This window comes from Accipiter gentilis, chromosome 8 (genome assembly GCF_929443795.1).
Source record: "Accipiter gentilis chromosome 8, bAccGen1.1, whole genome shotgun sequence".
NCBI classification, from domain to species: Eukaryota; Metazoa; Chordata; class Aves; order Accipitriformes; family Accipitridae; genus Astur; species Astur gentilis.
This window is the reverse complement of record NC_064887.1, coordinates 41855737-41867938: the sequence shown is the minus strand read 5'-3', so window position 1 is coordinate 41867938 and position 12202 is coordinate 41855737.

Below are 12202 nucleotides of genomic sequence, written 5' to 3'. Positions count from 1 at the left end.
GAAGCTAAAAAACTATAGCTATACTAAACCTGGTGGGACGAATGTGAGAATTTATTTACGTTGTGAGTCACTAGTTCTGCACAAATCGAGTACAACATTGCCATGACCTTCCACTTGGTCCATGATCGTTGTGCTGACATTTTCTGGCTCAGTGCTGTATGCAACGCTTATTTTAAATATCTAAACGCAAGACCCTGGCACTGATCTCATTTATGGCAGCATAGATCAGGAGTGATGCCACTGGTGTATAAATGTGAAGAATGTGAGATTAGAAAGTATTTGTTAATCTGCTGCGGGTAGAGGAGAGCTAAATGATGTGTGATCTGTCTTCCAGCCAAAGTAAACACAGGCTCAACCATTTTTGTATGGCAGAGTTGATCTTTCTAGGTGTTGCTGCTGATCTCCGTTGTTACTTTTACATCATCAAGAGAAACTTTTTTAAGGGATTGCAGTCAGAATTCCACATGGTAATAGAAGAATCAAAGCTGGGGCTGTGTGATGAACTGCACCCTTGGTGAAACACTGCAGCTGGATGGGTTGGTGAGAATGCCCAGGTCACCTGGCTGCTAGAGCACTCTGAGTCATTACAGAACTCAAACAAACAAACAAAAAGCTCCTTTCTCATGGGATTGTTCTCAGAAAGTCCTGACTGCACCTAGAGAAAACGTAGTAATAGCAGGGTAAACGAGCTGAGAATGAGACCTCTTAGCACCACTGTTCAAAATCACAGTACTAGTAACACTGTGACCCATCACTTCATATTTAAATGAGACAAGCATTACATACGATTTCCCTGCCTGCATCTCAAATTGCCATAGTTCTGTTGACTATACACTTTTTTTGTGAATTTAAACTGCAGGTTCTGAGTTAGGACCTTTTAGAGTCTGCTTTCAAGTAAGTTAATAAAATTATGTAAACAACCACATAAAATTAAATATACAGGTATTTTTTGGAGAGGCATGTCTTAATTTGGGGAGAGTGATTTAATCCTATAGGCCTTTTGTCTGATTAAAGTAACATCACCAATTAATTTTATAAAGGAGCCTTTTTGACCAGATCTTCCATGACTGGGGCTTGTTCGCATTTGAGGACCTAAAGACAAAGGTGAACCTTCATCTCTTGGATAAGCTTAAGTCGAAGGGGCTCATTAAGCTTTTAGGATGAAATATTTTCCTTTAATATTTTTTGTGATTCTCCTCTGAACTATGTGCACATTTTCAAAACCTTTCTTGAGGTTTGAGCACTGGAAATGTGGAGCAGCAGACAAATATGAGTCACCCCTCTTTAGCCAAGGACTGCACTTGTGCGCTTACAGTCATGGCATTGCATTGAAGGTTACCCACGAGTTCACTGTTTCGCAAAGCCTTCCTCTCCCCCAGCTCTTCCATCGCATCGCAGCTCCCCAGTCAACGGCACCACCACCATGAATATACGGTCTGCGCTCAGGTCTGCGCTCAGTGCTGCCTCAAGGCTTTTCGACTAGATTTAATTTATGGCAATGGTGGAAAGCAGAACACATGGGACATGGGGGAAGACTGGAAGGTGGAACAGAGCCCTGGGAGGCCTGGTGAGAGTGCTGGTGGGCCATGGTGCAGGGCTGGGCAGCATCATGAGATGCTTGGAACAACTGGGAGGAATCCAGCTTGTTTAGGGCTGCACAGATGGAAGGTGGAGACTGCAGAAAGGTACCATGAAGAGAAGCATCTGACAAATGCCTTCTCCATCAGAGCAATTTTGGCTGCCCCAATTTTTTTACCTGTTGGCCCAGGTAGAACCCTACTTTTGTCTATGCCAAAAAGCAGAGCTGCTTGCAGTTTTCGTTGCTAGAAGTGTGGCCTTGAGCTTGCCTCTATGGCCATGCATGGTGTTTGTTTCTGCCTGGATAGTGCACTTATAGTAATTCTTTAACAACGGCATGTTCTTCAAATTATGTTGCACTTCCTTGATCTTTGTCATCTAGGACTTTTATCAGTAACAGTTTCTGTTTTCTTCCAGGTCATTGTTAACAACATTGAATGGTAAGCGATGATAAAAAAAGATCAAGAACTAATAAACTTGCTTGATTAAAATTTAAATTAGATTTCAAGATGTATCAGCTTGTGTTTGGACCAGTTCGCGTGTGCACACCATATTGATTTGTCATGTTCTTGTTTCTTATTGTGAAAATCATATTGCACCAAGGCAAATCCTTACAGAGATTTGCCTGTTACATCAGCACTGCTGCCCTGTTTAAAACACTGTTAAAAGCCATTGTCATTAGCTAAACCATCTTTATTTATAATTCTTTTTATATATCAAGTCCTTCCAGTCTTTTACCCAGGTTTATATAACGCTGACAGGCATATCTGGGTCATTCTGTTTACCCTGTTAAAATATTGACATAATATTAACATTCTTCAAGTCACCTGGGGCTTCCTCACTGTTCTGAAATGGATTGATAATAAACATTAACCATCTGGATATGTCCTTACTTGGTTCTTTTGAAACACTCACTTATAAGTTACCCAGACCTGGCAACTTAATATTGTTTGAGATGAGTAGCAGTTGTTTTAACATCCTCCTTAGTTACTGGAATGGAAAGTATTTCAACATCATTATTGTCTGATCTGAATACAGCATCTGGCTTTTTCTCAAAGAGAGAACAGAAATATTTTTTAGCACTTCTGCTTTTTCAGCATGATTATTGACAGTTCTATCATTTCCATCCATTGTGATGGCAATCTTAATTCATTTTAATGAAAGCCTTGTTAACTTAGTTCACAAAGATTAGCAAAAATCAAGTGTTTATACTTTCAACCACTGCACACTTTAGCTAGGCAGACTTCCATCGATGCAAAGGAAAAACAAGCTTAAATTCCATTTCAATAAATAAGTCAAATAATATAATGAAAACTTTTCTCAGAAATATGCAAGAAAATACTGTTCCCATCATTAGTGTGCGTTCATGATTCAGTAATCATGCAAAAAATCAGCTGTTTAATGAATTTAATCGAGGTAATTATGTATTGTTACTGGAATTCGCTGTGTGAAGAATGATAGCGTTCAGCTGTAAATGATTTTTTGTCATTTTTGATTTGGGGACTCTTCAAACCTAAACAATTTATGCCAGTTTTTTAATTATCAGCTTTGATTAGGTATGTAGTTGTGTTTCTGCCAGCTTTTACTGATGTGTGTGTTGAATGCACATATGTTGTATTGCAGATGTCCCTTTCAGCTGTCAATTAAAAACACATTTGACAGATCTTTTATTTTTTTTTACAGAACTGTGAAATGATACTACAGTTTCAAAAACTCTGCAAGCGTGTTTAATCATATCAGTGAAACTGCTTAAAATACCAGTCACTGATTATGACTAGCAGTTTTCAGTTGTTGCCAGGTGCTTTTTAGTATAGAATCAAATCTCTAGTGAAGAAATGGGCAATAAGGGTGTGGAATAATAGGAGCATAGGTCAGAAAGTAGCTATGTGCTTTCATTCAGAAAAAATTACTGTTACTATTGACAAACATGTAATAGCCTCCGTGAACTCGGAAGCCGAGTAAGATGGTACTGATTTAATTCTGGAATACAGTGGGTGTTACACTGTGAGCTTTCATCCTAGTCGCGTCTTTCCTGGTCTCCATTTTAGTAGAGAACTTATATAATTGGTTGGAGATGATGGGAGAACAAGTACAATGATGTCTTATCTCTTATGTCCACTTGGGACAATTGGTAATGTTGTAAGACATGTGAAGTTAACTGGTTTTAGAGTGAGAACTGTGTTTGGGGTTTAATTAATGCAGGAAAAAATGCTGTTTGAGGGAACTTCAAAGAACTAATCAGATGCACTTTTCTCTCTTTTTAATTTATGAGATCTGTTGCAGTCTGAGTCAGCACAGCAGATGCAGATGGCCGCCTCAGTAGATTTTTTTGTCACTTTGAAGTTCACAGGTTTTAACTGGGGGTGGGGGAGAGAAGGCTGGACAAAGTTTAAACCCAGCCACAAGAAGACAATTACTTAGAAGGGAGGAAGGTTTGGGGTTTTTTTTTCCCCCCTCATTGGCTTACAGAACATCTTCATAGGTTATGGTTTTATCTGATAAATGGAGGTTTATTCACCAAATAGACAAAGTAGGAGTTCATATAGGGTGTAGGGTGGAAAGCCTTGTTTGACGTGATGAACATGTGGGGTTTAGTTCTCATTTATAAAATACCTTCTTTGTACTGCACCTGTATTATTTATTAGTCATATGTCCTGCAGTTGAGTAATGGGAAATACTGGAGCAAGCATTTCATTAACTGTGACACTGTTAATTGGTATTGCTCGCTGCCTGGAATTACTTTCCCTGTTTGAATACATGGAAGTATGAATCAGAGCTTAGTGAATTAGCCAGTGAGAGGAAGACAGGCATCTTTGCATGATAGGCTGTATGTATAGAGCAGCTGATCTCATTTGTCTTCCTGGACTGTGAAGTCCTTTTCAGACTTAGCTCACTGAAGTAGTCAGAATGGTATATACTTTTTTCCATAATCACAATTAGTTATATCATTATGATTAAGCTTTGAAACTTCAGTGGGATATTTTGGGACAGACTTTTTTCCAGTCTCTTATGTCCATTGTTGTGACCATTTTTTTTCTTGAGCTATTAATGCCTACCTTTTAGGATATTTATATATTTGAATCCCCGGGTACATCTGAGCTTAGGGACAGTGCTTTGTGTCTCGTAGACAGTGCTTTCTATTCAGAAATGAAACTTCAGCTTATTTTTTCAGGCACCTGAAAATTTACTCCGAATCATTCAGCTGATATGCCTTCAAGGAATGTCACACTTATTGCTGACAATAAGCTCTAGGACAGAATTAAGTGCCAGTCGTCAGGGTTGATACTGATAAAAATTATTAATATTTAGTGCTATAGTATATACAGCAATTATAGTTTAAGAGAATAATGCTGTTGAAATCCCTTGAGCGGTTACAGCTATTCTTGAGCAATAAAATGCTTTTCAAGGGACAGCCTAATACAATGCAACTTTGTAGAATGAGTTGTGAAATTTTCTTTTCATTTGCCACATAAAGTGCCAAATAAATGTTTGCAATAAAAATACAAGCCTGGGAAGAATGTGTTTTGCCAATTACAGCATAATATGGGCTACAAAGAAGTGCTCAGAATGGAGTTCAGTATGGATGTTAGTGTCAGGTTACAGCAGGGAAAAGGGTGCCTTGATTTGCCAAATAACCAGTGTGTTTTTTGTCCCACATTTGCAAGGAAAATCACTGCCTTTGAAAGAAAAGAGATGGGTCTAATTCTATGCAAAATTAGTTTGGCGAGGAGAAGCAGGCAGTCTTCGGCTTAGTGAGAAACCAGTGCATGGGGACTGCAAAACACTGATTGATGCCACCATCATGGGCCAATTCCTTCAGCTGGTGTTTGCCACATTTAGCTCCTCCAGTTGGCCAACGCCAGGCGAGGGGGGCACAGGGTGGGATTAAAGCTTCTGTAGCAGAAGTGGTACAAGCCACATTGGGCTGGCGGTGACAATTTTGGGGGCCCTTTCTCCTATTGCTCAAGAGCTTGCATGATTCACCCTGTTCCCTTTTTCTAAGTTTCGTATCACAGAAAAGCGAGTTATTTTTCAACATAACTTTTACTTCAGCCTAAAGTTAGATACCGAAGCTGTGTCCGTAGCTGCAGCTTAGCTCAGCCTGACAACGCTCTTGAAATAAAGCCTAGGATCCTGCTTGCCGAAAACATGCAAAATAAGGGCTATCTTGTGCTCGACTTCTTCGCGGACTGTTTTCTGTCTTCTTCTGCTTAAAAACCACCTGCTCCGATGAGAGGGCAATGCGTCTCATTCACATGAAATCAGCGTGAAGCAGCCAGCCAAGAGGCAGCGGCGTGTATGAGCGAGAGGGGATCCTTTGCAGCCTTTATATACCAGAGTTATTTTTAACCACAGCCTCCATGCTTATTACAGTGTTTCCTCTCTCAGACGCTCAGGAAGCCCACTTGGCTCTGTTTCCTGCTAACATGCGGCCCTGGCTCACAAAATCTCTGAGAACAACAGGCCTGAGACTGCTCGGCTCCATTAAAAAAACTGGCAACTTTTCAAGCCCTGACAGAAAACCTTTGAAAGCTCTGGATTTCCTCCAGCTAACGTATGAGGCTCCTACATCGGTGACAAATTAGACTGAAACAGCACAAAATGCTCCTATGTAAATAGCCTTTTTCTGCGTTCACCCTTTTAATAGTTCAAACATTATTTATAGTTATTTCTCTGGATGGAAAAATATTTTTATATTTTTCCAAAGATGGGTTCTACTGAAATGTTTTCCTTGTTTGTTTGGAGGTTGTTTTTTTTTTCCTTTTTCCTTCGAGATTTTTGTGACAGTTTTCTTAGGCTCCAGGAGCAACCTTTCCTTCCTGGAAACCAGGACAAAATGGCTGTTGTGAGTTCTTCAGTAAAAGGCCTGTGTCCAGTGCTGAGCCCAACTCTCTAAACGCTGCCATTCCCCGACTATTGAATAATAGTTATAACAGGCACAACTGACTTCTGCTTTCCAGAAGGGCAACAGAAGAGGTCAGTTGCACTTTATCGGTGCCTTTACCCATGCGTTTTATGTGTAATGTTAGTCCTTCATATTTTATTTTTTCTTGCAGACTTTTCACTGCAATTCCAGAGGGACTCCTGCTTCCAAAAAAGCTTTCAAGTATCAGAATAGATGTGACCTTTGATGTGGAGAATGCTATTTTCTCCTGAGTTGACGTTTTACACTATTGTAAGAAATCTTACCATGAAGTGACTTCTCATGTCTGTCAGTAATAATGACTTGGAATCATAGATGATAACTCCAGAATATTAGACTTACATGATTTTCTGATTTTCTAGGAGTATTTCCAGTAGTCTCATCTTTGTCTGGGTCAGCTTCGCCTTAAAGGTTATTTATTGCCCTGGGCATGAACAAGAGTCATCTGTAACACCTACCTGGCTTCTCTAGTCCCACTATTTATCTCAGACACTGGAGGGACAAGCACGGTCATCAGGAGCAGGTTCACTGGAGCAGGAGGATTTCCCTGACCGCCCATTTTCTTGCTAGGTGGGCAATAAGGTGTGTTTATTCTCCGCCCCCCCCCCCCCCCCCCGCCCCAGTTTTAATCATCCACAGCTTGAGCATGTAGGCTAAGAAATTGTAAGGCTCTGTTTGTACTTAAAGGAGAGAGTGATGGAGAATTCATTGCACCCTGGGATGATAGGGCCAGTTCTTAGACAGCTAAAGGCAACTGCAGTTAATACCATTCCAGCTCTACAGATTTGTGGAATTCCCTCCTATTTTCTTTTTCCACCTTAAAGGATTCTCTTCAGTCCTTCAGTCTCTTCAGTCATGCCCTGAACCTCTAGACTATGCCTTATAGAAAGAAAAAAGTAATTATTCTGTTTTCAAGGTTGACCATCTCTGTTGGTTTTGTGTGCCAGCAGCATTTTTGCCCTCTGACTTTCCCTTGGAGCTTGGCTATTGTGCGAGAGCATCTCCAATGGGAAAGGTCATCTATATCATGAGGAAGAGAGTAAAATTAATGTCTGTTTTACTGGTCTCAGTAACGCTGCTCAAGCAGCTGTGCTTTGCTACACCAGTGACAACGAAATACTGAACTGGGAGCTGGGTATATCAAGCACGATCTTGAATGAGTAACTACCACCATCTCTCAGATGACCCTTATTCTGATTGAAATCATTTTACTCCCAGTTATCTACATTTCACACAGATGTGGTTAAATTTTGCAGTTGAAAATTACTCTTATGAGAAAAGAAAAATGTAAACAGTTTCTAGATGTGAAAGAGCTGAATCCCACATTTTGTAGCTTTTAGCAACTCATTCTGCTGTTCATTCGTTGTTTGTTTGGGGCTTTTATCTCCTATCCTATCCAACAGTTGGGCTTTGGCTGTGCCAGGGGCACCCTCCTTTGAATGAATCTTGGCAAGTAAGTCTTTTAAATTCAGCGTATCATTTTGGCAGGTGATCCTTATTTTGCAAATGTAAGTTTTGTAGTTACAGTCATAGCTGACAGCACTTGCCTGCGTAGTTTATGGAACAAGTGGTATGCAATAGCAGATTCACGTTTATTTTCAGGCAGGAAACCAAAAGTGCAAAAATGCATCATGAACTGAAGGGTCAGGGTGAAGCCTTTTTAAAAAAGAATCAAGGTGGCTGGGGTGCGTTTATCACGTGCAGTCAAGTAGTCTAAAATTGACTTGTTTTGATGCTATTTGGAGGTTGCCGTAATGAAAAACTGACTTTGTGCAGATTGACTTTCTGCGTCACAACCCGTCTTGGGATAGTAATACCAACAAGAACAATTAGTTTAACTGTCGTTCACAATTGCTGTTTGTTTGTACTTGGTGGTTTATGGTAGAAACTGCAGGACAGCCTTCCATTCGAGCTCTTGCCAGTGGCCTCAGTAATTGCCCACTAGTCACTGAAGGACAGACTCACCGAGGACTTTCAAAGCTAACTTACCCTCCTTCAAATATAACTGAAATTTATAGCTAGCAGCATCTAAAATAACTCACATCACTACCACCTCCAAAAACAGCTCTGGGACCATGTGGCCTTGTGGTTATGGCTCTGGGGTTGTGGTGATGAAGTCAGAGATTCAAATCCAGTTGTAGGGAGATAAAAAGCTTCAAAGAAAGTGAAACTGTTTTTGCCTTGATTATGTGGAAATAATAACACCTCATTTTACTTACACCTGAAAAACAAAATTCATAGCTAAAAATAAGGTATGGTGCAGAATACCATGTTACATCAGGAGATGCACTGTGGATAAAAGCATGTGTCTGGCATGAAGAGAACTTATTCGAGTTGACATGTCAGAGGGGTTTGCTTCTCTTGGTACATAATGTCAAGGTGTAGGGTGATAAAAGTCAAGGTCTGAAGCCTCCACAGGCAACACAGTCAGAGACTAATGAGGTCCACTGTATTTTTCAGTGTACCATTTGGCTGACTGACTGTGGGCTTGGGGTTTGCGATAAGAAAGGATTTTGTTTCCTTGCTTACTCAGAGCTGCCCAGAGGTTTCTCTAAGCTCTTAGGGGCCATTTGCAGTGCATGGAGGGAGTTGCATAAGAATCCCATGGATGCTATGCTGGAAATTGTTATTATTGTACAATAATTAGTAAATGTAAATAGAATAATAGCTGTGTAAATGTACATTATACAGGCTCAGGGGGGACAAGGTGCTTCTTGCTGTTAGAAACCTGCTTTCCAGGACTGCAGTGTCGTCTCTCATCTCACCTTTTGGAGTCCTTCTGCTACAAGGTTCTGTAGGTTTTAATGAGTTGTCAGACAAAGCAGACCTGCTTCAGGTGGAGGACTTCAGAGACTGCCACTGTGGGCTGGCCAATGTCTCGGGACTAAAATAGTGTCCTGCAGAGAGGAATGTGTACGTTTATGCACGCACACACGTGCACATGATATGTATTCAAGTGTCTCAGGCCAAAAAGGAATCTAAACGTGGACTAAATGTGATTAAATCGCTGAGTTATTTGGCACAAGGAAGCACACAGGTCTTTTCAGCTGGAAAGCTCTGACTTCCCCCTCAATATGCAAAATTATCACAAAGCCATTGCTATCCTGCTGAGTTACTCCTATAGCCAGTTGATACGTTTCCAGGGGCCTTGCTGAGAAATCCTTGAGGGAATCTCCTTCAAAAACTGGGCCAGCTCCGACATTGGCTTTAGGAGGGACCTCTCCCCCTCCCTCCCCCCCCCCCCCCAAAAAAAAAAAACCCAAACAAACCCAAACCCCACTAAAACCTCAGCCTTGTGATGTTAACTTTCAGGTTTTGTATCTCTCGCTGATACTGGACTCAATCCCCACTGTTTACACATAGTATGAGACGATTTTTAACTTAAGCTGAGAGCGAAAGTCAGGTTACTTCTTTTTACATAGGATGTAAATGTGAAGGCATATTTCAGGGCATAAATGTCTACAGACTCTCCGCTACAGATCATAACAAGAAGAGATCATGGTGCTATTAATCCTAAGAATAGCTCTTATGGGGTTATGATGACATCTAGAAGCCCCAAATGAGCTTGTCACATTTTTCTGATTTATTTAGTAGCATTTCAATGGGAAAACATAGAGATGATAATGAGCATCAATGGTACATATTGTCTCTACAGTGCACAGGGAAAATCCGAACCTGATTCATCAGTGACAAGCTTGGCAGATTATTTCTTGAACTGCATCAAGATTTAGTCTACAGTAGAGACAAGCACTGAAGCGTTTACAGAAAGAGAACTAATGTTTCCGTTGTTGGAATCCAGTGGATATCAAAGATGTCTTTGAATTTCTACAATTAGAAGGAGCCAAATAAAAACCAAATAATTTTCCGAGCAGATGGCCTTAGACCTCAATACCAAAATTATCAAACTCCCTAAGTAGTGGTTTTAAGATAGATGTTAATGGATCTTTGAGCAAGAAGCATTAGTGATCTGGACTACAGCAACATTTTAATTAAAAAGTTGTACAATAACAGACTCAAAATGTAAACTTCAAAACATTTAAAGCCTAAATTACCGTGGGTTAAGAACTGGCATTGAGTATGTAATTTTTAACATTCCAGACTGCCTTCATTATAGTTCAAGAAGCCACAGAAATACACCGTTACGAGCCAGGAATAGTTCCTCCTTTTATTTGGAAAGAGAATTACAGAGGGAGCTATTGGGAACTGAAGTTTAGTTCCTAAAGCAGGAGCAGGCTACAATATTTTTATACACAACTGCAACCACAGACTTGCACTCATTCAAACATGCCGGACTAAATGGTGCCGGCTGTATAAATACTCAACACTAAGTTAAAACACAGGTTCTTTTTTATTTCAGCTTTGAAGGTTTATCATGCTATTTCTACTTTTGCAATATCATTTAAAGTCTAGATGCCTTATATATATATATATATAAAAAAAAAAAAAAAGAGTGCCAGTAACTTAAACCTACAAATTATGACCATGGTTCTTCAGTAGGTTTGGAGAAAGGCTGATTCCGTTCTGGTCATTGTTGATGGACAGAATGCTTGCTTTCATTTGTGAACATGCGCTTAAAATTACAAAGTAAATCCTTCTGGTTTTGTTGTAATTTTTTTTTTTTTTTCCAGCCAGTTACTCCTCAACTGCATCATAATGCTCATATAATCTTTTTCTCAGAAATTGGACTCACATAACTCGTTGGTATGCAAAATATGCAAGGCCCCAGTCTGCTCTGAATTACACCCATGCAAACCGTTGAAACTTAAAAGGGAATTTAAAATATGCATGAGTAAGGAAAACAAATGGAGCCCTCAATTTGCAAAGCGCTTTGAGATCTCTAGAAGATAGTTGTACATTTTGTTACCTGTGCCCTCAAGACAGGGAAGGGAGAGGATCTGATACTCAAACTAAGATTATCAAAAACTAGGTTTTATCAGTGCTTTTGGTAAATCAAAAAGAGAAGGAGCAGCTACTGTCCTACACTAATGTTCTAAGCTCACTATAATTAATTAAAAAGCTCTGATGGAAACATATCCTAAATCTCACAGCTTGTCAGAAATCAACTGTCGTTTTGTTTTGCCAAGAGCAGTAAATAAACCCTACATGAACAGACATGAAAGGACTTTCTAGAAGTGGTTGGCTGCGATAATTCCACTCAGGAAGCTGCCGAAGAGCAGCAGAGACTGGCTGCCCTTGCATTTGCCGTCTCTTTTCCCCATGTTGTTATAAAAGAGGGGGAACTGATTTTGCTTTGAAGCATTCGTTCACTTGGACACATGGAGCTGTGCTTCTGACGCCATAATTCTGGGAGAGAACACTTTTTACATACTTTATAAACTGTTCTGACTATTTTCAGATCGACTATTGAACCACAGTGGAAGTGTATGGATTCAAGATATTTCTGGTGATTGTGTAACTGGAAAAAACTGTCCTGATTTTAAAGTATTTTTGGCATACAAGTGAAAGTAAATAAGCAATTTTAGAGACTCACTGGAAAGTAATTGCTCCTGCAGGACACTAGCTGTGCCAGGAACTCTGGCAGATGCACTGAGCCCTCACTATTAAGCTTCGAATGAAAGCATTTTTTTAATGCACAAGATCAAAAACAAGGATATATAATCTAAAATGTAAGGAATTTGGAAAGAACGAATGCCTGCAAAGGGAAATGTCTAAACATATGAACTGCATTAGGAGGGAATA